This window comes from Jaculus jaculus, chromosome 8 (assembly GCF_020740685.1).
Source record: "Jaculus jaculus isolate mJacJac1 chromosome 8, mJacJac1.mat.Y.cur, whole genome shotgun sequence".
NCBI classification, from domain to species: Eukaryota; Metazoa; Chordata; class Mammalia; order Rodentia; family Dipodidae; genus Jaculus; species Jaculus jaculus.
In genome coordinates this window covers 18,041,905-18,066,371 of record NC_059109.1, presented here as the reverse complement: position 1 = coordinate 18,066,371, position 24,467 = coordinate 18,041,905, and the positions used below count along the sequence as shown (strand labels likewise).

The following is a 24,467-nucleotide window of genomic DNA, read 5'->3' as shown; positions in this document are numbered from 1 at the left end:
GGGATTAAAGGTGTGTGCTACCATTCCTGGCATGGAGTTTTGATAGTGAAATAAAAAAAAAGAAAAAATAAAAACACAGCAAAGGAACGCTGTGCTAATATTATAACAAATTGTAGAATGACTTTCATCTATATTTGCTATGGGCCCCTCTGGAATCTCTAGCCTGTGTCATTATCAAGTTTAGATGAGTGGAAATCGCCACAGAAAAGCCACTTTACACCTCTCTCACCCTGGCCTTCTTTTTCTACCTCCCTCAGTTCCTTCCCATCATTTAGGCCCTGACGTTAGTGGATGGCACACAACATTAAGCTCACAAAAGTGATTTATGTTGTTGCTTTTTCAGCTGCTGCTGAGGTAGGTTCTCATGTAGCCCTGGTGGAAGATAACCTTGAACTCCTGATCCTCTTGCTTCTATCACCCAGGTGCCTTGTTTATAGGAGAACTCGGCCACGCCTGGCAATACGTGAGTTGTTTATAAGAGAGAATAAAATAGAAAAGAAAAATCATGAATTTTTGAGCCCTGTGAGTTAGAAAGTTTAGTGTGTCATTTTCTATTTATTTGGGGAAAAGAACAAGGGAAAATGGTTATGAAGGTCAAATTTTGGGTTTTATTCTGGTGGTCTGGTGGTCAATGAAGGAGTTAAACTGGAAAGTAACTCTGGGCTTACACTGGCTACAGAGCTTCAATGAGTTCCAATTAATGTGGAAATAAACTTGGTCCTCTGAGCCTGTGGAAGTGATGGTAGACCTGTTACCCCAGGCCGGAGAATCAGACGTTCAAGGCCAGCCCTAGGCTATCCTAGTGAGTTTTGAGACTAGCCTAGGCTACATAAAACCCTATCTCAAAAACAAAGCAAACAAACATCAAAACGTGCCAATGTTAATGAAACACCTCCATCTTCTGAAGTATCATTTGACTTTGACATCAAGCTCTAACCCAGTGCTAAAGAGTGGTGGGCAGGCAAGGGGTATTTCAAACGGGCTTCCTGAGTGACACTCTTAATCCTGGGGGTCGAACCGCCCAGACACGCCCGCAGTGGGCTTGCTGTCCTGAAATAAAAATGGTGATTAGCTTTCAGCCAGAAAGCTTCGAGTCTAAGGCCCAGAGAAATCACGTCAAAGTTACACAGCACAAAGCAGAACCCTGTTGTTTCAGCTCATTGCTTTTCCACCTCTCTTCCTTAATCAATAAGGAAGTGAAATGTTGAAATCAGAGTTTCCCCATACGGGGGGAGGGGGAGCCCAGGCCGACAGACAGCAGGCACCAGGCACCCCAAAGAATCAAACCATAGCTGTCGACTTACCTGGGATTCCTGTCTTCTCAGAGAGCCAGCTTCCTCCAGCTGTCTGCAGCTCACCTGCCTGTGTGCTGTTGGGAGGCCTGAGCACCTATTGGACTGCCTCGAGCTGGGCTGGGCTGGGCTGTCTGGTCCAGGTCCTCTGATGCCTCACCAGCCAGGTGACCAGCCTGTGCAGGCACAGGAGCCAGGCACCTCCCCCTTCAAGAAGGAAAGGAGCAGGCTTGCCCACTACCTCCCCCTCCCTCTCTGAGTTGATCATCATCAGTGCTGGCAAGAGGAAGCAGCTCAAACCAAGGCTTTATGATTCTGCCAGCCATCAGAGCCAAGTGCCTGAAATCACCAAGGAGAAAGAGGTGGATCTGGGAAACAAAGTCAGAACCATATCCAAACATAAGCCCGCTCTCCATTATCAAGCTACCACCAATCGTGGGCTACAAGCGGGCCTACACCTATTAAATTCTCTATAAAAAAGTAAGGGTTATCCCGTTTTTCTGGTGCTAACTTTACTCTCCATTGGAGAATCTGTTTGTCTTTTACAGATAGACTCAGATCCTAAGGAGAGAGCCACCCCATCATACCTCAAAAGGGCCCCGGCTGAAACTAAGAACAATTGGCGAAACAAGAAAGGGTTCTATTTTCTTGGTGAACCAGGTACCAGCACAAGAGTGAAGGAGATCAACACAGAGAACAATCAACTCCTACCAAATGAGAGAGCCAGAGCCTCAGAGGCCCCCAACACCTCATCACTGAAGCAGACCCAAACTGAACCCAACATGGCTCAGGGAAATTTTGTGGAAGAGGGGGCGGAAAGAATGTCAGAGTCACATGTTGGGACATGATATGCAGAGACATTTCTCCTACCCATAACTGTGGGCTAACTCCAGTATTCATGACCCATATACCTCAACAAGGAGGAGCCAAGGGGGAGGGGGTAGAACATGGATGAGCCTAACAATGGTACCAACTTGATTCTATTCACTGAGTACAAAACTAATTAGTAAAAACAAAAACAAAAAGAAAAATAACAATAATAATTAAAAAATCCTCCTGGGGCCATGGCACACTGCATAGGATCTTATCAAATGCCACTCTGTCGGCCTCTGGACACCCCAGGTCCCATCCCGCGATGCTAAAGGAGTGCAGCTCCTCCTGGGTACTTCCAATAAAAGGAGGGAGCGGGGTCCAGGTGGAGAGGGAGGTAACAACCCCTTCTTTTCCAGCAGACTCCAACTCCAGGGTGAGGAGCCCACGCGCTGCTTCCCTGGCTGAAAGGGCAGCAGAGCGCCTGGCGGAACAGGAGGACAGGCCCTGAGAAGACGGGACGACAGGCGTATGCCGAAGGCACATGTACAAAACCCGAAGGTATACTCTTTGACTTCGATCACACAGGCGCATTCCCTCTTTGGAGACTGTGAAGGGTCCGGTTTCATGATGTGTCTGTGAGCTCACCACCTCGTAAACTGCTTTTGATCAAGGTGACTACAGGCGCTGACGTCTGTGCCCAAATTAGCTAGGCAGCATTCTGTGTGGAGACACTGTTATCAAAAATCCCACGTGGGCTGGAGGGATGGCTTAGCAATGAAAGCGCTTGCCTGTGAAGCCTAAGGACCCAGGTTCGATTCCCCCAGGACCCACGTAAAACCAGATGCACAAGGGGATGACGCATTCATCTGGAGTTCATTTGCAGTGTCTGGAAGCCCTGGTGTGACCATTTTCTCCCCCCACCCCCATCTCCCAGCCCCTTTTCTATCTCAAATAAATAAAATATTTTTTTTTAAAGCCAGATGAACAAAGTAACACATGCATCTGGAGTTTGCAGTGGCTAAAGGCCCTGGTTCACCCATTCTCTACCCTTACTTTCTCTCTCTCTCTCTCTCAATATCTCTGCCTTAATCTCTCTCTGTGTCTTCTCTGCTTACAAATAAATAATTTAAAAATACTCCCCCACAAGCCAGGCATGGTGGCACACACCTTTAATCCCAGCACTTGGGAGGCAGAGGTAGGAGGATCACTGTGAGTTCGAGGCTACCCTGAGACTACGTAGTGAATTCCAGATCAGCCTAAGCTAGAGCGAGAACCTACGTCAAAAAAAAAAAAACACAGAGACTGACTGAGACCTTAATTACCCACCAGTGGACACCAGCAAGCCCACTGAGGAGAACCCTCAGGAAAAGTGGAATTAGGGGGTGGGGAGGGAATATTAGAGTACAGCCTTCGTAAAATAAATATAGAATTTCATGGAACTGGAGAGAAAGGGAACATAAGACTACAGCCTTCATAAAATAAATATACAGTTTCTAAAAACATCAATAAATGGCTGGAGAGATGGTTTTGTGGTTAAGGCACTTGCCTACAAAGACTTAGGACATTCCCATGATCGACTCTCCAGGTCCCACATAAGCCAGACGCATAAGATGAGACAGGTGAGTAAGGTTGTGCATGTGCCCATGTCTGGAGTTCAAGTTCAGTGGCTGGAGGCCGTGGCACACCAATTCTCTCTCTTGCTCTCACTCTTGCTCTCTCTCACACACACACAAAAGCCAGTCTGTTGGGTTTGCCTCAAAAAAAGTGCATGTGTGTGTGTGTGTGTGTGTGTGTGTGTGCATGCGAGTGTGTGCGCGTGTGTGTGTGTATCAATAAAAATAAAAACCAAAGTTGGGCATGGTGGCACATGCCTTTTCACAGCACTCAGGAGGCAGAGATAGGAGGATTGCTGAGTTCAAGGTCATCCTGAGACTACAGAGTGAATTCCAGGTCAGTCTGAGCTAGAGTGAGACCCTACCTTGAAAAACCAAAAGTAAATAAATAAAGAAGAAAGCTGTCTCTAAATTTAATTAATTTACTAATTTTATTTTGCTTCTTTAAATTTTTTTGTTCATTACTCATTTATTTGAGAGTAACAGACACAGAGAGAAAGGCAGATAAAGAGAGAGAGAATGGGCGCACCAGGGCCTCCAGCCACTGCAAACTCCAGATGTGAGTGCCCCCTTGTGCATCTGGCTAATGTGGGTCCTGGGGAATTGAGCCTCGAACCGAGGTCCTTAGGCTTCACAGGCAAGCGCTTAACTGCTAAGCCATCTCTCCAGCCCTATTCCACAAATAACTCTGACATGGTTAGATGAAAAGATAATACAGTATCATCAGATTAAAAATAAAAGGCCAGGGGGCTGGAGAGATGGCTTAGCAGTTAAGGCGCTTGCCTGCAAAGCCAAAAGACCTCAGTTTGATTCCTCAGGATCCACATAAGACAGATACACAAGGTGATGCATGCATCTGGAGTTCATTTGCAGTGGCTGGAAGCTCTGGCATACCCATTCTGTCTCTCTTCTCTCTCTCAAGTATATAAATAAGTAAATGGATAAATTTAAAAGAAAAATCTCCCAACTAGAGCTAGTTTGAATCTCCAGGACTCACGTAAGCCAGATGCACAGGGGGGCACATGCATCTGGAGTCCTTTTGCAGTGGCTGGAGGCCCTGGCACGCTGATTCTCTGCCTCTCTCTGTCTCTCTCTCAAATAAATATTATTTATTTATTTATTTATTTATTTATTATAAATTATATAAATTATATTAAAATATATAAATTATATTTAAAAAAATCTCCCAACTAAAAAGTGTCCAGGTCCAGACAGATTCACTGGTGAGTTCTATCAAACCCTCATGAAAGAGCCAACACCATTGCTTCTCAAATTTTTCCATAAAATAGAAAAGGAAGGAATACTACCAAACTCCTTTTATGAAGCCAGCATTAACCTAATACCAAAACCAGATTAAAATCAACAAACAGGTCTGGGAAGGTGGCTTCATGGTTAAGGCACTTGGCTGCAAAGCCTAAGAACTCAGGGTTTGATTACCCAGTACCCAGGCGAGCCAAATGCACAAGGTGGTGCATGTGTCTAGAGTTTATTTTCAGCAGCTAAAGGCCCTGGGGCACTCATTCTCTCCCTTCCTTCCCCACCCCCTGCCTCTTTCTCTCTCTCAAATAATTAATAAAAACAAAATGTTTTCTTTAAAAAAAAAAAGTCAGCAGCAGGGCTGGAGAGATGGCTTAGGGGTTAAGACTCTTGCCTGCAAAGCCAAAAGGTCCCTGTGCGATTCTCCAGGACCCATGTAAGCCAGATGCACAGGGTGGTGCATGCATCTGGAGTTCCTTTGCAGGAGCTGGAAGCCCTGCCGCGCCCATTCTTCCCCTCTCCCTCCCTCTGTCTCTCTTTCTCTCTCAAATAAATAAATAAATAAAATATATTCTTTTTTAAAAAAGAGGTTAGATGCCCCTGGTCTATATAAAAATAAAAAAGTCAGCAGCAGAAGTCAGTAATCTAAAAAGGGGCTATAAGGGAGGGAGGAGAGGGGGAACTTAAGGGGAGGATATTTTATATATGTAAGCGGATGCAATGGCTTAAGTGAGGTCGGGGGAAGGGATTGGGTAAAGGAAGGGTGGGAGAAGGGTTAATCAAAATTTAAGGTGTTATGAACAGGCTCTATGGAAACCTACTCCTTCATTGGCTAATAATGTATATGTCACAAAAGAGTTTAGGCAGAAGTAAGGGTGGATAATGTTGTGCCCAAAACATTACAGCCTATTGCCAAGGCTCTTTGGTTTGCTTATCAGAACTAGATGGTAAGACACTATTGCTGGAGAGTCCACATGCAAGGCTGCAGGTCACTGAGAAATCAGGCTGGAGCTGAGCTGTAGCCTCCTCCCTGTAGATGAGCTGTCGGGATGCTGGAATGGACTACCTAGTACTCGGCCTTTGGGAGGAGAAAAGACATCACCGGTCTTGACCAGCAGTGGACCCTGCAAGCTTTATGTCTAGCCTGCCAGGCCAAGTGCACCAAGTGGTTCAATGGTGGCATGTCTGTTCAAGGGGGAACTAATTGTTCTTTGATAAACTGGATTTGAGGCTCACTCCACCAGAGGGAATCCATTTCTGGTACTGAAAAAGCCTCGAGGGGGTGGGGGAGCTACTACTGTTGTCTGGCTAAATGCACATATTAAACCCACCAAACTGCCTTCTAAACACATGTTTATGCCCATGCATTAATGCAGCACTCACTTCGGTTTAGAGAAGCTTCTCTTTTCAGATGGTGGTAACTACTGGGAAGACTTAACATTCACCAAAGTGCTAAGACAAGGTTAATAGTGGAGTGTTCAGCACTGAACTGTCTCTATTACACCCTCTAAGGCTAAGGAATCATTGGAAGAGGTGGCAGAAAGAATGTAAGAGCCTCACAGTGCCTGACCCTACCTACTGCAAGATCTGTATAATAGGAGGGAAATAAATGATTACATCAAAATAGAGGAGTTTAGTTGGAAAGAAGAAAAGATTCAGTGGAGGGGGGACTTGGGTGGAGGAAAAGGGGAGTGGTAAGAGGGGATTATGATCATGGTGCATTGTCTATAATTATTAAAGTTGTCAATATATATATATATATATATATATATATATATATTTTTTTTTTTTTTTTGGTTTTTCAAGGTAGGGTCTCATTCTGACCCAGGCTGACCTGAAATTAACTCTCACCCAGCTTAATAATTTTTTTTAATTTCTTGTTTATTCTTATTTATTTATTTGAGAATGACAGACAGAGAAAGGGGGAGAGAGAAAGAGAGAGAGAGAGAATGGGCACGCCAGGGCCTCCAGCCACTGCAAACGAGCTCCAGAAGTGTGCAGTCCCTTGTGCATCTGGCTAAAGTGGGTCCTGGGGAATCGAGCCTCAAACCAGGGTCCTTAGGCTGCACAGGCAAGCACTTAACCACTAAGCCATCTCTCCAGCCCAATATTTTTTTAAGGTGGCACCAAGTCATAGATTGTTACTAGAAAAAATTTCATTGCCAGGGATGGGATACCTTCCAATGATTGTTAGCCAGAGAGGTCCCTGATACCCCCAAAACATTACAGGTCATTGCCAAGGCTCTTGGTCTCTCCTGATGAATAGATGGTAAGAACCTACTGCTGAAGACTCCACATGCTTGGACTGCAAGATCACTGAGAAATCCTGCTGGAAGAAGCTATGCTGCATGCAGCCCTATGGGAGAGAGAAGTCATCAGTGGAGATAAGCAACAGTGAACACTGCTAGTATTAAGTTTAACCAGCCAGGACAAATGAGCCAACGGGAGCAATAGTGGCATGTCTGTTATGGGGGAAACCAACCCATCTCTAACTGGACTGGAGGCCTGTTCCATGGGAGGGAATGCATGCCTGATACTAAAAACCTATGATGGGGGAGGTCATAAGCCCTAGGGGTGTAATGTGTGCTGGTGTCTGGCTAAATGCATATACTGTGCTCACCGAGCTGCCTGGTAAGCACTTTTCTTAATGTTCATACCCATATATTAATGCTGCTCTCACTTTTGGTTAGAGAAGCTTCTCTTTTCAGATGGCAGTGATCTCTGAGATGACTCAAAAGGTGCCACAGTGCTGAGAAGTGACAGAGGTGTGCTCAGCACTGAAACATCTCTATCATACCTTCCAAGGCTCGGGGTCCATTGAAGAAGAGGTGATGGGAAGAATGTAAGATCCAAAGGAAGGGTAGGACTCCTTACAATGCAATCTTCCAGACACAAAATGGCCAGAATATCCATAACCTCACAGGGCCTGACACTACCTACACAAGACCCTCATAATAGGAGGAAAAGATGATGCCATAAAAATAAAAGAGAGACTGATTGAGAGGGGGGAGGATATGATGGACAGTGGAATTGTGAAGGGGAAAATGAGGAGAGAGGGAATTATCATGGTTTTTATGGAAGTTGTCAATCAAAAATATTAAGGAAGAAAATAAATAAATAAGGTGGAAGGTATTCCTCAGGAATGACATCTGAGGCTATCTTCTGGTCTCCAACATGCATGGGTACACATGTATGTACAACTGCACACACAGGAGCACCCTCCCCCCCCCACACACAATGTGTGGCCTGCAGAAATAACACATCTTTATGGGAAGATATTTATAAAATGGGGCCAGTAAGTTCTGGTGACACATGCCTGTCATTCTACCACTTGGGAGGCTGAGGCAGGGGGATACTTGCAATTTCAATGCAGGCTACCTAGGGAACTCCAAGCCAGCCAGGGCTATCCAGCAAGGCTCTGTTTAAAAAAAAAAAAAAAAAAGAGAATCCCTGTGAGTTCAAAACCAGCCTGGGACTACAGAGTGATTTTCCAGTCAGCCTGGACTAGAGTAAGACTCTACCTCAAAAATAAAAACAGGGGCCTGGAGAGATGGCTTAGCAGGTAAGGTATTTGCCTGAAAAGCCAAGAACCCAGATTCAATTCCTCAGGACCCACATAAGGCAGATGTACAAGGTGGCACACGCATCTGAAATTTGTTTGCAGTGGCCGAAGGCCCTAGCGTGCCCATTCTATCTCTATCTGCCTGTTTCTCTCTCTTTCTCTCTCTTAAATAAATAAATAAATAAATATTAAAAACATAAAGGATTACAAAAGAAAAAAGCAAAACAAGTAAGTAAGATGAGAGTAATAATCTACCAATTATTTGGGAAGGACAGCAGCTGGGACAGTGGGCAGCGTGCGGACGAAAGAAGAAGAGGACAAACAAGCCGGGCGTGGTGGCACACACAGCTTTGATCCCAGGGAGGTAGAGGTAGGAGGCTCACTGTGAGTTCAAGGCCCGCCTGAGACTAGAGTGAATTCCAGGTCAGCCTGGGCTAGAGTGAGACGTTACCTCAACAAAAAGCAGGGCGGGGGGACAAACTAAGTGGTTTGTTGGTGTGGAACATGAGTCAGCAAAGGCACAGATGCTCAGATAGACATTGTCTCACCTTCTCTTCACTGTGCTGCTGATGTTGACAACTGCCTAGGGACATGTGTGTGGCTCTCAGAACAAATGTGAGCCCTGTCATTTCCTATTAGTCCAAAGACATTTCAGCGAATCCTAGGGAATGAACAACCGGCAGACTTCAGTGATAGCCTGAATGTATTTGGTATGGGAGAAAATTCTGCATCTAAACAAATACATGTATTTCCTGGTTCCTAAATTCCTTACTCAATACAAGCAAGCCATGGTATGTCTGATACTTTGGGTGTTTCAGAAACAAGACACATTTTGAGACTGGTGACTCACTAGTAAGCTACTTACTTACTCCTTTTAGTTTCCTCCTATGAAGCAATGTTGAGTCCTTCAGCGCTTCCTGGTTAGGTTGTAGGGCATACCCCGTGTGCCTGGGAAGGATGGAAAACAAGGTAACGGCCTGGCTCAGCATCGTGGCCACGTTGGGATGTGCTATTATTACATTATGAGCCCAAGGCAGGGCTGAGCTATGCAGCAGAGCTGAAGAAGTTACCTGCTACAAAATATCATCCCTAACCCGTGAGGCACTGATAAGATGCTCACCGGAGCACACAAAGCAAGAGGGGGAAAAATGTGGTTTTGTCCATGTAATGTACTTGACATTTCTATCCCTGGTTATCTGGGATCACAGAGGCTTAGCATGCAGAAATACAGAGAATGAATGAAAGGAACGGCCTGAGCCAGGGAAGAGCATTGAGCATGCTAACTAGCTTCATCTGTTTGAGCTGACAGAGGAACAGTGCCAGGTAGGACGGGGTATCCCAACAGTTGGATTCCCTGAAGGCAGAAGGGTCAGGAGTTCGAGGTCATCCTTGGCTATATATTCCAATATTACCCTGGGCTACATGAGATCCTGTCTGTAAATAAGTAGTTAACTAACTAATTAATTAAGGAAGGAAAGAAAGAAGGAGGAAGGAAGGAAGAAAGGAAAGAAGGGAAGGAAGGAAGAAGGAAGGAAGGGAAGAAGGAAGGAAGAAAGAAAGAAGGAAGGAAGGAGAAGAGAAGGGAATGGAATGAAAGACAGGGAGGCAGGAAGAAAGATAGAAAGAAAGAGAAAAAGAAAGAAAGAAAGAAAGAAAGAAAGAGAGAGAGAAAGAAAGAAAGAAAGAAAGAAAGAAAGAAAGAAAGAAAGAAGGAAAGGAAAGGAAAGGAAAGGAAAGGAAAGGAAAGGAAAGGAAAGGAAAGGAAAGGAAAGGAAAGGAAAGGAAAGGAAAGGAAAGGAAAGGAAAGGAAAGGAAAGGAAAGGAAAGGAAAGGAAAGGAAAGGAAAGGAAAGGAAAGGAAAGGAAAGGAAAGGAAAGGAAAGGAAAGGAAAGGAAAGGAAAGGAAAGGAAAGGAAAGGAAAGGAAAGGAAAGGAAAGGAAAGGAGAGAAGAAAGGGCTATGAAACGCTCTCTTCTGAATGCAACTTGGCCATTGCACTCATGAATTCACAGCATCTGTGGTTTTCTGCACCACGCTGACCTGCCAATACATCACCTTGGATGGGGGAAGGATACATGAGACCCCACACCTCCCAGAGTTGCTAATGGCCACTAATGCCTAGGACAGGGGGAGTCAAGGTCATCAGTGGGATAGCCACTGGCCAGTGGGCCATTCCACAGTAATTAGACTTCTACCCATGATCATGCAGGTAACCTTGATTTGACCCGGGGGGTTGAACAAAAAGGAATGAAAGCAAGATGAGGAAGAGGAAGGGGCTTAGTGGGAGGGGAGTAAGAGAGAGCAATTGAAGAGAATAAGATCAAAATACATTATATACTTACACACAAATGTCAAAATGGGGCCAGAGAGATGATGGCTCGGCGATTAAGGCACTTGCCTGCAAAGCCTAATGACCCACATTTGATTTCCCAGATGTACGTAGTGGTGCATTCATCTGGAGTTTGGTTGCAGAGGATGGAGGCCCTGGCCTGCCCATATTCACTCTCTCTCTCTCTCTCTCTCTCACACACACACACATATACACACACTGTGCTTGCAAAGAAATAAATATGAAACTATTTTAAAGATGTCAAAATGGAAAAATAAACATATTTTAAAACAAGGGAGGAAATATAAATAAATCAATGAATAAATAAATCAATAAGTAGGGTCATAAGAATAATTATCAATAAACCCCAATTCCTAGGAAAAAGGAAATAATAAACATGATCATGCAGTTAGAGCTAATTATCTAAAAATCATAAAATTTCAACCTGGGGCTGGAGAGTTGGCTTAGTGGTTAAGCGCTTGCCTGTGAAGCCTAAGGACCCCGGTTCGAGGCTCGATTCCCCAGGACCCACGTTAGCCAGATGCACAAGGGGCACACGCGTCTGGATTTCGTTTGCAGTGGCTGGAAGCCCTGGCGCGCCCATTCTCTTTCTTTCTCTCTGCCTCTTTCTCTCTCTGTCGCTCTCAAATAAATAAATAAAAATAAACAACAAAACAAATTTAATGAAAAAAATATCAACCTGCTTTCCCCAAAGAAACCAGAGGGTGTGAAGAGGCGATTTTTTTGTTTGTTTGTTTGTTTTGTTTTGCTTTTCAAGGTAGGATCTCACTCTACCCAAGGCTGACCTGGAATTCACTATGTAGTCTCAGGGTGGCCTCGAACTCACAGCCATCCTCCTACCTCTGCCTCCTGGTGCTGGGATTAAAGGCATGCGCCACCATGACCAGCTAGGAGGCGATATTTGGATTCGACGCATCAGCAGGTGAAAAGAGAGAGAGAGCACCCTTCTGGAGGAGGAATCAGGAGCGCTGGGCATCCGTGGAGACCGGCCTCTGCGAAGCTCCACTCCAGGTGCGCGCTGTGAACACAGGGCACGTGATTCCCGCTGTGCGCTGCTTCAGGGAGCTTTGTTCCATAATTTCAAACAGTTCCAGAATAGTGAAAAACATTCCAAAATAATAATTTAAGCTGAAAGGAGTTAGTCAAGAAGAGAAGAGTTGAGAATCCAATGCAAATTACACTGTGAAGGTTTCCTAACATGGCAAAATTTAAACCAAGCCAAGGGCTGGAGAGATGGCTTAGTGGTTAAGGCCCTTGCCTATGGAGCCTGAGGACCCAGGTTCAATGCCTCAGGACCCACACAATCCAGATGCTTATCTGCCCCCCTCTAATAACTAAATACAGTAATTTTTAAAAAGCCAATATAGGCTTGTAATACTCAGAGCTGGACTCAAAATGAACCAGAAGGGGGATGACAGGACAATTCCCATACAAGCTTTATTCAGGCTGATTTATGATATGTTTTTATTGAGGGCTGGGGTGTCATTATGTAATTGTAATTGCTACCGAACATTAAAACAAAGGACATCTACCCGGGCCTGGGCGTAGTGGTGCATGCCCTCTATCCTAGAACTCGGGAGGCAGAAATAGGAGGATCGCTGTGAGTTCGAGGACAGCCTGGGACTGCAGAGTGAGTTCCAAGTTAACCTGGGCTAGGGTGAGACCCTAACTCCAAAAAATAAAAAAAAAAAAACAAACGACATCTAAGCCCTGCAAACGGAGGGCATGTTTACCAGCCCCAAGACAAGCACAGCAATCCACCAGCACGGGAACTGACCCAAGACAGCAGATTAGAAGGCTGACCTGTCAAGACCTCGCGTCATGAGTTACAGAGCACTCATCCCACGTACCCTCTCCCCAGCCCCGTGAAGCGGTCCCCATGATCGGCTCTGTTTAACACACGAACACCGAACAGTCAACAGCTAAGCCAGGGAGTCAGCACAGCGTACCTTCTGTCTGTTCTGCAAACCTGTGCCCTGTCGCTTGTCAAAGACAGACCAAAAGCACAGCCAAGCCTCTCACCCATGTGAAGGCACCAACTGAGAGGCAAAGGTAACCACAGATGCCAACCAGGCTGAACATTTTCATCATCTGGACCCTCCCGTGACAAGTCGGAGAGCCACCCAAATCTGGTGGGATCCATCATTTCCATTTCTTTCAACATGGGAGCTTCAAGGGTCGTGAAGTCCACGGTCCTGGGGCTGGAGAGATGGTTCAGTTAATAAAGTGCCTTGCACACAGCGTGGGGACCTGAGTTAGGATCCCTGGGAGGCAGAGACAGTAGGGTTCCTAGGGCTCACTGGCAACCTCATTTAGTGCTGAGCTCTAAGTGCAGTGAGAAACTGTGTCTTGGAAATAACATGGAGAGTGGTTGAGGCACACGCCCTGTTGACCTCTCGTCTCCACATAGATGTGCATAAGTGTGCATGCACACACACAAACACACACATCACACAAAGTAAATAAACAACTTTATAGTTTAAAAAAAAAGTTTAGGAAGCCAGGCGTGGTGGCACATGCCTTTAATCCCAGCACTCAGGAAGCAGAGGTAGGAGGATCGCCGTGAGTTCGAGACCACCCTGAGACTCCACAGTGAATTCCAAGTCAGCCTGGACTAAAGTGAGACCCTACCTCAGAAAACCAAAACAAAGAAAATATATATATACATATTATACACTCACACACACACACACATAGTTTAGGGCTAGAGAGATGGTTCAGCAGTTAAGGCAACTGCGTGCAAAGCCTAAGGACCCAGGTTGGATTTCTCAAAACCCATATAAGCCAAATGTAAAAGGTGGCACATATATCTGGAGTCTGTTTGCGGTGGTTAGAGACACTGGTGCACCCATTCTCTCTGTATCTGCTTCTCCCTCCCCCCCCCCGCAAAATAAATAAATTTAAATATTTTTAATTCATTTTGCAAGGAGACTAAATTTGTCCTGGGTAAATTTGGCAGTCAGGCAAGGCTCTATCTATCCAAGGCTGTGTTTGAATCCTAGAGATAACATTGGGAAGAGAAAGCTAGGGACTACAGAATGAGTTAACAATTTTCCTCTTATTCCACCCATCTTTAAAATGGGAATCACAGGGATGGATACATGTGCCTCAGTAGTTAAGGTACTTGCCTGCAAAGCCTTAAGGACCCTGGACCAATTCCCCAGTATCCATGTAAAGTCAGATGCACACAGTGGTGCATGCATCTGGACTCTTGCAGTTAGTGGCTAGAGGCCCTGGTGTACCCATTCTCTCCCTCCCTCTTTCTCTTTCTCTCTCTCTCATAAATAAATAAATAGGGGCTAGAGAAATGGCTTAGTGGTTAAGCACTTGCCTGTGAAGCCTTACCCCATTTTCGAGGCTCGATTCCCCAGGACCCCACGTAAACTAGTTGCACAAGGGGGCGCATGTAGATCTGGAGTCCGTTTTCAGTGGCTGGAGGCCCTGGTGTGCCCATTCTCTCTCTCTCTCTCATAAATACATAAATGAATAATAGGAATTATAAAGCATTGAGCAGTCCAAACCCAGATGAGTGTCTCCTGAGGTCATAAGAAAGGGGCATACGAGGTGTCAGGACAGAGCCCTGTCTACACTGCCTGGGGAAGCTCAGGAATTCGCTCAGAGGCTGGGGCCGCTCAGAGGGCAAATTCAACCTGCTACGGCTTTATACAGAGACTGCTTTGAACCACACAGACCGTAGAGTCCCCACGCCTAACATGACTAGGAAGAGAAAAATGAGTGATCTTCTGGTTTCGAGGCTAAACCAACAGGCTGTCACACAAGGGAGGAAAGGGACATTCCTGTGGGGTGCAGGCTGTTCTAGAAAAAAACAAGCTTGATGCATGCTTGGAAACTTGGTCTGAGATTGTCCCCATGAGGACAAACATCTGAAGGGGGTGGGCCTGAGATTAAGGAATTCTTTTTCCGCTGACATGCACCGTTTCTTTCTAACACACCTCAGGTTGACCTCGGTACTTAGGCAGAGGGAGACATCTAGTGGCCAAAATTCACAACGAGGAACAGATCACCTGCACTGAAGATCTTGAGGGGAAACAGCCTGTGAGGGAACCCCTGAGAGCCTGAGCTGCCTGGCCAAGATCGCCACAGCTGGAGGAATTTCTTTAGAGCAGAGTTCATTCATTCATTCATCCATTCATTCATTCATCTACTCCTCCAACGTAAATTTATTTTAAATGTTCACCAGGTACAAGACACTCAACCTTAAAATCTACTTCTCCCTTCAAGGATCTTATGGCTCAATGGAAAATCAGGCCAGTAGCAGTTAAAATATGCTTTGGGGCTGGAAGGATGGTTTAGTGGCTAAGACCTTTGCCTGCACAGCCAAAGGACCCGGGTTCAATTCCCCAGGACCCATGTTAGCCATATGCACAAAATGGTGTATGTGTCAGGAGTTTCTTTGCAGTGACTGGAGGCCCTGACACGCCCATTCTCTCTTTCTCTCCCTCCCTCTTTCTCTCTGTCAAATAAGTAAATAAATAAAATATTCAAAACTATATATGCTGTGAGCTGGGGAGATGGCTCAATGGGTGAGAAAGGTTTCTGAGCAGGCAGGAGACCCTGAGTTCAATCTCCAGCATCCACATAAAAAGCTAGATGTGGGGCTGGAGAAATTGTTTAGTGGTTAAGGCTTTTGCCTGCAAAGCCAAAATACCCAGGTTTGATTACCCAGGACCCATGTAAGCCAGATGCATGTATCTGGAGCTCGTTTACAGAATATATATATATATTGCCAGATGTGGAGCTGGGGAGATGGCTCAGAGGTTAAGGCATTTATCTGCAGAGCTTCATGACCTGGAGCGACCTGGGTTCTATTCCCCAGTATCCATGTAGATCCAGATGCACAAAGTGGCGCATGTATCTGGAGTTCATTTACAGCAGTTAGAGGACCTGGCACACCCATTCATATTCATTCTCTCTCTCTTTCTCTCCTTGCAAATAAATAAAAGGAAACTGGGAAATTGTTTTTTAAAAAAACTTTTAAGGCTGGGCGCAGTGGCACATGCCTTTAATGCCAGCATTTGGGAGGAGGATCACTGTGAGTATGAGGCCAGCCTGAGACTACAGAGTAAATTCCAGGTCAGCCTGGACTAGAGTGAGACCCTACTTCAAACAACAACAACAAATGTTTTTTAATGGGCTGAAGAGATGGCTTAGCTGTTAAGGTGCTTGCCCGCAAAGCTAAAGGAACCTCGGTTTGATTCCCCAGGACCCACATAGCCAGATGGGCAAGGTGGCACATGTGTCTGGAGTTTGTTTGCAGTGCCTGGAGGCCCTGGCACACCCATTCTCTCTCTGTCTCTCTCTTTCTGTCTGTCTCTCTCTCCCTCTTTCAAATAAATAAATAAAAATAGTTCTTAAAAAATGAATTTTTAAAATCCAGAGGGGGCCATGCATGCCTGTAACTTAACCCCAGCACTGACAGAAGCAGAGACAGGAGGATTTGTCAGCCAGACTAATCAAAAATATGGTGTGAGGGCTGGAGAAATGGCTTAGCAGTTAAGCGCTTGCCTGTGAAGCCTAAGGACCCCGGTTCGAGGCTCGGTTCCCCAGGTCCCACGTTAGCCAGATGCACAAGGGGGCGCACGCGTCTGGAGTTCGTTTGCAGAGGCTGGAAGCCCTGGCGCGCCCATTCTCTCTCTCTCCCACTGTCTTTCTCTCTGTGTCTGTCGCTCTCAAATAAAAAAAAAAAAAAATTAAAAAAAAATAATAATAAAATGCAAAAACTCTGTAACAAAAAGGAGTTTAGAAAAAAAAAAAAAAAATATGGTGTGAGCTCCAGGTTCAGTGAGAGACCTTATCTCGAGGAGAATAAGGCAGAAGAGGGATAGAGGAGGACGCCCATCTCCTCCTGTGGCCTCCACACGTGTGCTCACGGGGGGTGCGCATCCACACACACACACAAACACACACACAGACACCAATACACAGAGCAGCAAATTAATCAACCAGTTAATTTTTAAAAATCACTGAGGGGCTGGAGAGATGGCTTAGCAGTTAAAGGTTTGCTTGCAAAGCCTGCTGGCCCAGGCTTGATTCATCAGAACCCACGTCAAGTCAGATGTACAAAGTGGCACATGCATCTGGAGTTTGTTTCCAGTGGCAGGAAGCCCTGGCACGCCCATTCTCTCTCTCTCACTCATAAATAAATGCACTGTGATAGGGTAAGGACTGAGCATCTTATACTAGAGAAGGCCACAGAAGGTATAAGAAAAAAAGAAGAAAAATTGCAAGAAAATAATGTCTAAACTACATGTCTCCAGCTGGCACCCTGGTAGACCCATATGGCCTACAGATGTGTTTTGTTTGGACCATGCAGTGTTTTCATAACTCTGAATCAGCTGGAAACATTTAAACATCAGGGGATTTCACACAGAAACCCAGATTTCAGATTCTTTTGGAAAGCGGGAAAACCTGTCACTAGTGGTCCGCGTTCCCGCAGGGTGACATTCGGTGGAATGTCCTACCTGATATTCTTTCAGATATAGCCAATCACTTACTTATTTCAGTGATATTTTCATACATTTCATATGAATAGGGTAAAAGACTCAAAATTATAGAAGAGTATTAACTGAAAAATGAGTTTGATAACTCCAAGCTCTCATTGTATAAAAGCCCTTATTGGGGCTGAGGAGGTAGGTGAATGGGTAAGGTATGAGCACCCGAGTTTGAATCCCCAGAACCCACAGAAGCGGCCAGCTGTGGCAGTGCCCGCTGTAATCCCAGCACTGGGGAGGCTTGCTGGGTCCAAGATCAATGAAAGACCCTCTTTTTTTTTAAAGTGAAAAAATAATCGAAGAAGACACTTAACATTGACTACTGACCTACAGACGCATGCATACACACACACACACACACACGTACAAACATACGTATAAGGATACCTACCACACACTTAAAAACAAAACTGTTTTGTCAGGCAGCTATTGTACAACTATGTATTCCTCTCTCTTTATACCAAAATCAAATTTATCTGAATCAAATTTTAAATGCAAAACATGATGTTATGAACGTATTAGGAAAAGAAACAGAGAATTGTTACATAATTCACTGGTTTCATTACAAAGACATTTCTAAAGTTAAGATCCAAAACCCAAACAGGCCAAAGAGAAAAAAAAATAGACAAGTGACTATATAAAAAGAAAAAGACAGTTTATTTGGCAGGAAAAAAAAAAAAAAAACAATAGCACCCAAATATAACTAATGACCTGGAAAAAAATATTTTTGATTTCTATAATAAACTACTCTTTTGCTTAAAATGTAAATAGTTCTAGCCAGGCATGGTGGCACACACCTTTAATCCCAGCACTTGGGAGGCAGAGGTTGGAGGATCGCTGTGAGTTTGAGGCCACCCTGAGACTACATAGTGAATTCCAGGTTAGCCTGGGCTGGAGCGAGATCCTACCTTGAAAAACCAAAACAGAAAAAAAGACAGTAAATAGTTCTTAAGCATCAGTAACAAAAAGATTCAACCTGAGACAAGTCAACAAAAAAGATGATGTTCTAGAACAAGACCCTACCTTGACAAAACAAAACAAAACAAAAGATAATGTAGGGCTGGAGAGATGGCTTAGTAGTTAAGGTGTTTGCCTGCAAAGCCAAAGGACTCAGGTTCATTTCCCCAGGATCCACGCAAGCCAGATGCACAAGGTGATGCATATGTCTGGAATTTGTTTGCAGCAGCTAGAGGCCTTTTCTCTCTCTTTCTCTATCTGCCTCTTTCTCTCTCTCAAATAAATAAATGAAAATGAAAAACAAAAGATGGTGTAAATACATCAAAAAGTCATAACCAGTTATAAAATAAAAGAGAAGCAGGAAAATATGTGCTATAATATGAAAATGAGAACTAAAGAAATAATAAAATATTATATAATAATAATAATAAAGAATTAAAGACAATATTGTTTAAAAGTAGGAGACAGGCCTTCTCCTATAAAGTTAATAAGGATAAAGCAATAAGTCTCTGTCAAATTTTAAATTCTGGTATTGACTTCCCACTAATGCTACTTCTAGAAATATCCCCTATGGATACACTGGCATATTTGCAAAATGATCTCTCTATATAAGAAATTATGTCAAGGGCTGGAGAGATGGCTTAGCAGTTAAGTGCTTGCCTGTGAAGCCTAAGGACCCCGGTTCGAGGCTCAGTTCCCCAGGTCCCACGTTAGCCAGATGCACAAGGGGGCGCACGTGTCTGGAGTTCGTTTGCAGAGGCTGGAGGCCCTGGCGCGCCCATTCTCTCTCTCTCCCTCTATCTGTCTTTCTCCCTGTGTCTGTCACTCTCAAATAAATAAATAAATAAATAAAATTAAAAAAAAAAAGAAATTATGTCAAGATTGAAATTAACCTAAAGGTCCATCTATAGAAGTGACCAATTGTGGTTGTTTAAAATATATGATTCATTGTGGTGATGAGAATGCAAAAGGTCCAAGGCCCACTATCTATCTGGTGAGGTCTTCTTGCCTCATTGTAACACACAGAAACCTCCCACGGAAGACAGGGAGAAAGACATCAAAGATAATTCCAGGTCCTTCAGAAACTGGCATTAATCCAATCACAAGGGCGAAGCCCTTGTGTGTTTAAGACGGTGCCAAGCATACCCAGACAGGCATTATCCACGTCACTTTAGTGCAGCAGTCAATAAATTACATGAGAGTCAACGTTCTAGTATAAATCAGGCTTTGGGTCTGATGATTTTGCCCAAGCCTGGCCTGACCTGAGTGTTCTGAGCTTGCTTGAGGCAGACTAAGTTAGGCCGCCGGTTATAGCAAGTTAGGTGTGTGAGATGCACATTAACTTCGTATTTTCAATTTATGATGGGTAGAAACCCAGACACAGCCTCACTGTAAGGTGTGTGTGTGTGTGTGTGTGTGTTGTGTGTGTGTGTGTGTGTGTGTGTGTGTGTGTGTGTGTGTGTTTGATGGGATCTTGATTGCATGAGGTCATTTTCTGCTACAGCCCAGGACCTGCAGACCCGCAAGGAGACGTGCTGACAAGGAAAGGATTCAGAGCAGCTAGGCCACTTGTGACATCGTGGTGTGGGCTGGAAAATAGTACAAAAATAGTACAACCACCCTTTAGGAAATAAAAATATTGTTTGTAAAATTAGAGCTGGAGAGGTAGTTTTAGCAGTTAAGGCGCTTGTCTGCAAAGGCAAAGGACCCAGGTTCAATTCCCCAGTACTCATGTGAAGCCAGATGCACAAGATGGCACATGCATGTGGAGTTCATTTGCAGTGGCTGGAGGTCCTGGCGGGCCCGTGCCCTCTCTCTATTTGCCTCTTTCTGTCTCTTAAACAAGTAAATAAATATTTTAAAAGGAAATTGTTTACAAAGTTAGATATATACATACTATGTAATCCAATTATCCTATTTGAGAGCATTTCCGCAGAAGAAAAGGAAAGAATAGACCAGCACAACAATCGCTTTACTCTTTTGTGGGTATGTCTGAGCCTTCGTGTGTGGGGTGTGTGCGTGCGTGCGTGCGTGCGTGCGTGCGTGCGTGCGTGCGTGCGTGTGTGCGTGCGTGTGTGTGTGGCTGTGGGTGTGCACATGCCAGGCAGTGCTTGTAGGGTGAGCGACCAGGCTCTGAGTGCCTCTTTCTACCTTGTTTGAGTCAAGGTCTTTCTTGAAGTTTTTTTTGGTGTTTTGTTTTGTTTTTTGGTTTTTTTTTAAATTGTTCTTTATTTGCAGAGAGAGGTCACAGAGGTCAAGAGCCTGCCCTGCCACCCTTTGCCAACAGGAAGAAAAGTCACTTCACCTGGGTCACCTTAGACAATAACCTAGGACCTTGAGAGATGGCAATTCGACCCATGAGAGACGCCAGTGGTCCTTAACACCCTTGACTAGTTGAAGTCCCCGCCACTTCTTCAGGCTGAGTCAGCGTGCACCGTTACTCCATCTGCCATAAGAGACAACCCAGAGGTCTCCAATGATTTTGAGAGACCATTTAGGAAACGGAAGTGTGCTGTGAGTCACTAAGTGCCCTTGGATCCTCAAGGCAAGTGAAGGATTCCGCGTAGTCAGGTGTGGTGGTACAAACCGGACCTCTCGGCATTCGGAGGCAGAGGCAAGAGGACAGCAGACGGAGGCTAGCTTGGGTTACATAGTGAGTGCTGGGTCGGGCTGAGCCACAGCATGAAAGAGAAAGAAGAAGGAGGAAGGGAGGGAAGAAGAAATGGAGGGAGGGAGGAAGAAAGAGGGGAGGGGAGAGAAGGAAGGAAAAAGAAAGGGAGAGAGAGGGAAGAGGGAGGAAGAGAAGGAAAGGAAGAGAGGCAAAGAACGAAAGAGAGATTCTCAGTGGTTTAATGCATTTGCTGCAAAGCCTAGTGACCCGGGTTTGATTCCCCAGTACCCACATGAAGCCACATGCACAGAGTGGCATATGTGTCTGGAGTTCATTTTCAGTGTGCCCGTGCTCTCTCACTCTTTGTCTCTCTCTCCCTCCCTCCCTCCTTGAAAATAAATAAGTGAAGGGGGGGGTGCTGAAGAGATGGCTTAGCAGTTAAGGTGTGTGCATGCAAAGTCTAAGGACTCAGGTTCGATTCTCCAGGTCCCACCTAAGCCAGATGCACAAGGTAGCGTATACGCCTGGACTTAGTTTGCAGTTGCTAGAGGCCCTGGTGTGCTCATTCTCTCCCTCTCTCTCTCTCTCTCTCTCTCTCTCTCTCTCTCTCTCTCTTTCTCCCTATCTCTAGCAAATAAATAAAAACAAATATTTAAAAAAGAGAGAGAGGGCTAGAGAGATGGCTTGGCTGTTAAGTGCTTACCTGTGAAGCCTAAGGAACCCAGTTTGAGGCTCGATTCACCAGGACCCACGTTAGCCAGATGCACAAGGGGGCGCACGCATCTGGAGTTCGTTTGCAGTGGCTGGAAGCCCTGGCTCGCCCATTCTCTTTCTCTTGCTCTCTCTCTCCCTCCCTCCTTCTCTCTGTCTGTTGCTCTCAAATAAATAAATAAAAATTTTAAAAATTTTTTAAAAAATTTAAAAAAAGAGAGAGAGAAGGGAGGAAGGAAGAAAGAATGAAGAAAACAAGGGAGAGAAAAGAAACCAGTAAAAATTCAAAAATGGCTGGGCTTGGTGGTGCATGCATTTAATCCCAGCACTCAGCATTCGGGAGGCAGAGGTAGGAGGATTGCCATGAGTTTGAGGCCACCTGAGAGTACATAGTAGATTCCAGGTCAGCCTGGGCTAGAGTGAAACCCTACCTTGGAAAAAAAAATCCAGAAATGAACTCCAAGAGAAAGAACATATATATGCATGTGTGGTATACGTATGTGTGGTTTTTAAATTTTTTTTTGTTTATTTATATTTATTTATTTGAGAGCGACAGACAGAGAGAGAAAGAGGCAGATAGAGAGAGAGAGAGAGAGAGAGAGAGAGAGAGTGAGAGAGAGAGAGAGAGAATGGGAGCGCTAGGGCCTCCAGCAACTGCAAACGAACTTCAGATGCGTGTGCTCCCTTGTGCATCTGGCTAACGTGGGTCCTGGGGAATCGAGACTCGAACTGGGGTCCTTAGGCTTCACAGTCAAGTGCTTAACCGCTAAGCCATCTCTCCAGCCCCATGTATGGTTTTTTTAATGAGTAAACTATTTTGGGTAGTCTTTGGGAACCAGGAGAGGCATCCCTCACAGAATATATGAAGATCCTGAAGCCTTCTCTGCTCAGGGGAAGGGTGGTGGACTCCCTTGGGACATAAATAACAATGCCTGGTAATGTCCCCTCCTGACTCATGGGGCCTCTTCCAGGCTGCTGGCCCACAACAAACACCACGCTTCCTCCTCCCACCCTCCTTTGCCACCCACCCCTTCCTTGGAGACACAAATAGCCTTCAGATGGAAATAACCCAGGCAGGTCCACTCATTTATTTCACCTCCAGACTTGCCCTTTACCAAACGTTCCGCCCGTGCCAGGAATGTCGCATGTATGCATTGCCTTCAGTAAATTTCACTAAACCACCTGCGGTGGGTTCTATTTTTGCTTGTTTTTACAGTGAGGGGGACGATGTTTTGAAAGGTTGGCAGGGTCCCTCGTGGTCACATCAGAAGTGGGAAAGCTGACCCTGGAAATCAAGTGGAAAATCTGCCCCCCCCCGGGGGGGGCTCCTGAATTCTTCCTCACTGACCCTCAGATCACCATGGAGTGTATTCTTCCTTAACAAGACTTACTGTATACAATTTAAAGCAGGTTTGACAGGAAGTCTTAGGACATTTCAAACACTCCAACAGCTGAAGTTCCCCTATAAATGCAATGACATAAAAAGTATATTTCTAGGGTTGGAGAGATGGCTTGGCAGTTAAGGCACTTGCCTGCAAAGCCAAAGGACCCAGGTTCAATATCCCTAAGGCCCACGTAAGCCAGATGCACAAGGGGACACATGCATCTGGAGTTCATTTGCAGCAGCTGGAGGCCCTGGTGTGCCCATTCTCTCTTTCTATCTCTCTCAAATAAATAACAAAAATTTAAAAAAATGTTTTAAAAATGTAATTCTAGTCAAAGAAATATCCTATGTATATTTTAATTTTAATTTTAATTTTTTTGGTTTTTCAAGGTAGGGTCTCACTCTGGTCTAGGCTGACCTGGAATTAACTATGTAGTCTCAGGTTGGCCTCGAACTCACGGCGATCCTCCTACTTCTGCCTCTCAAGTGCTGGGATTAAAGGTGTGTGCCACCACGCCTGGATGATTTTTTAAATTTTTAAAAATATTTTATTTATTTATTTGCAAGCAGACGTAGAGAGAAAGAATGGGTGCTCCAAGGCCTCTGGCAGATACATACGATCCTTTGTGCCTCGGGCTTTATGTGGGGACCTGGGAATCAAACCTGGGTCACTAAGCTTTACAGACAAGTGTCTTAACCACTGAGACATCTTTCCAACTGATTTTTTTAAACTATGTTCATTTATTTGCAAGCAGAGAGAGAGAGAGAATGGGTGCACCAGGACCTCTTGCCACTAAAAACTCCAGACACATGTGCCACTTTGTGCGTCTGGCTTTATGTGGGTTCTGGGGACTCCAACCTAGGCCAGTAGGCTTTGCAAGCACCTCTAGCCATTGAGCGGTCCTATCTCCAGTCCCTATGCAGTTTTTGATTGGGTCTCAGAATATTAATTTGTTATTGTTTTATATTCTTAAAAAGACTTCAGCCATTACAGAAAGAGGCAATAGGGCAGGAGAGATGACTAAGTGGTTAAAGGCACTTGCTACAAAAGCCTGCCATCCTGGGTTCAATTCCCCAGTGTCCATGTAAAGCCAGATGCACAAAGTGGCACATGTATCTAGAATCATTTACAGTGGCTAGAGGCCCTGGTGCACCCATTTGCTCTTCTCTCTCTCTCTCTCTCTCTCTCTCTCTCTCTCTCTCTCTAGCTCTTTCTCTGTATATCTGCTTGCAAATAAATGAATAGAATATTTAAAAAGAGAGAGAGAGAGAAAGTCAGATGTGGTGGCTCATGCCTTTAATCCCAGCACCCAGGAGTCAGAAATAGGAGGATCACTGTGAGTTCAAGGCCAGGATGGGACTACAGAGTCTGCCTGGTCTAGAGCAAGATCCTACCATGAAAACCC

At 44.9% G+C, this 24,467-nt stretch overlaps 1 protein-coding gene across 2 annotated transcripts in view; it reads right to left on the bottom strand.

Moving 5' to 3' along the window:
* The window catches only part of Adgrf1 (adhesion G protein-coupled receptor F1), a 61,970-nt gene extending 60,538 nt beyond the window's left edge, over positions 1 to 1,432 (bottom strand). For both annotated transcript variants that reach the window (XM_045157302.1, XM_012947613.2), the window contains exon 1: positions 1,305 to 1,432. The gene's annotated coding sequence lies outside the window, so the exon portion shown is untranslated. The remainder of the gene's footprint in view (positions 1 to 1,304) is intronic.
* Between the last annotated feature and the right edge of the window lie 23,035 nt (positions 1,433 to 24,467).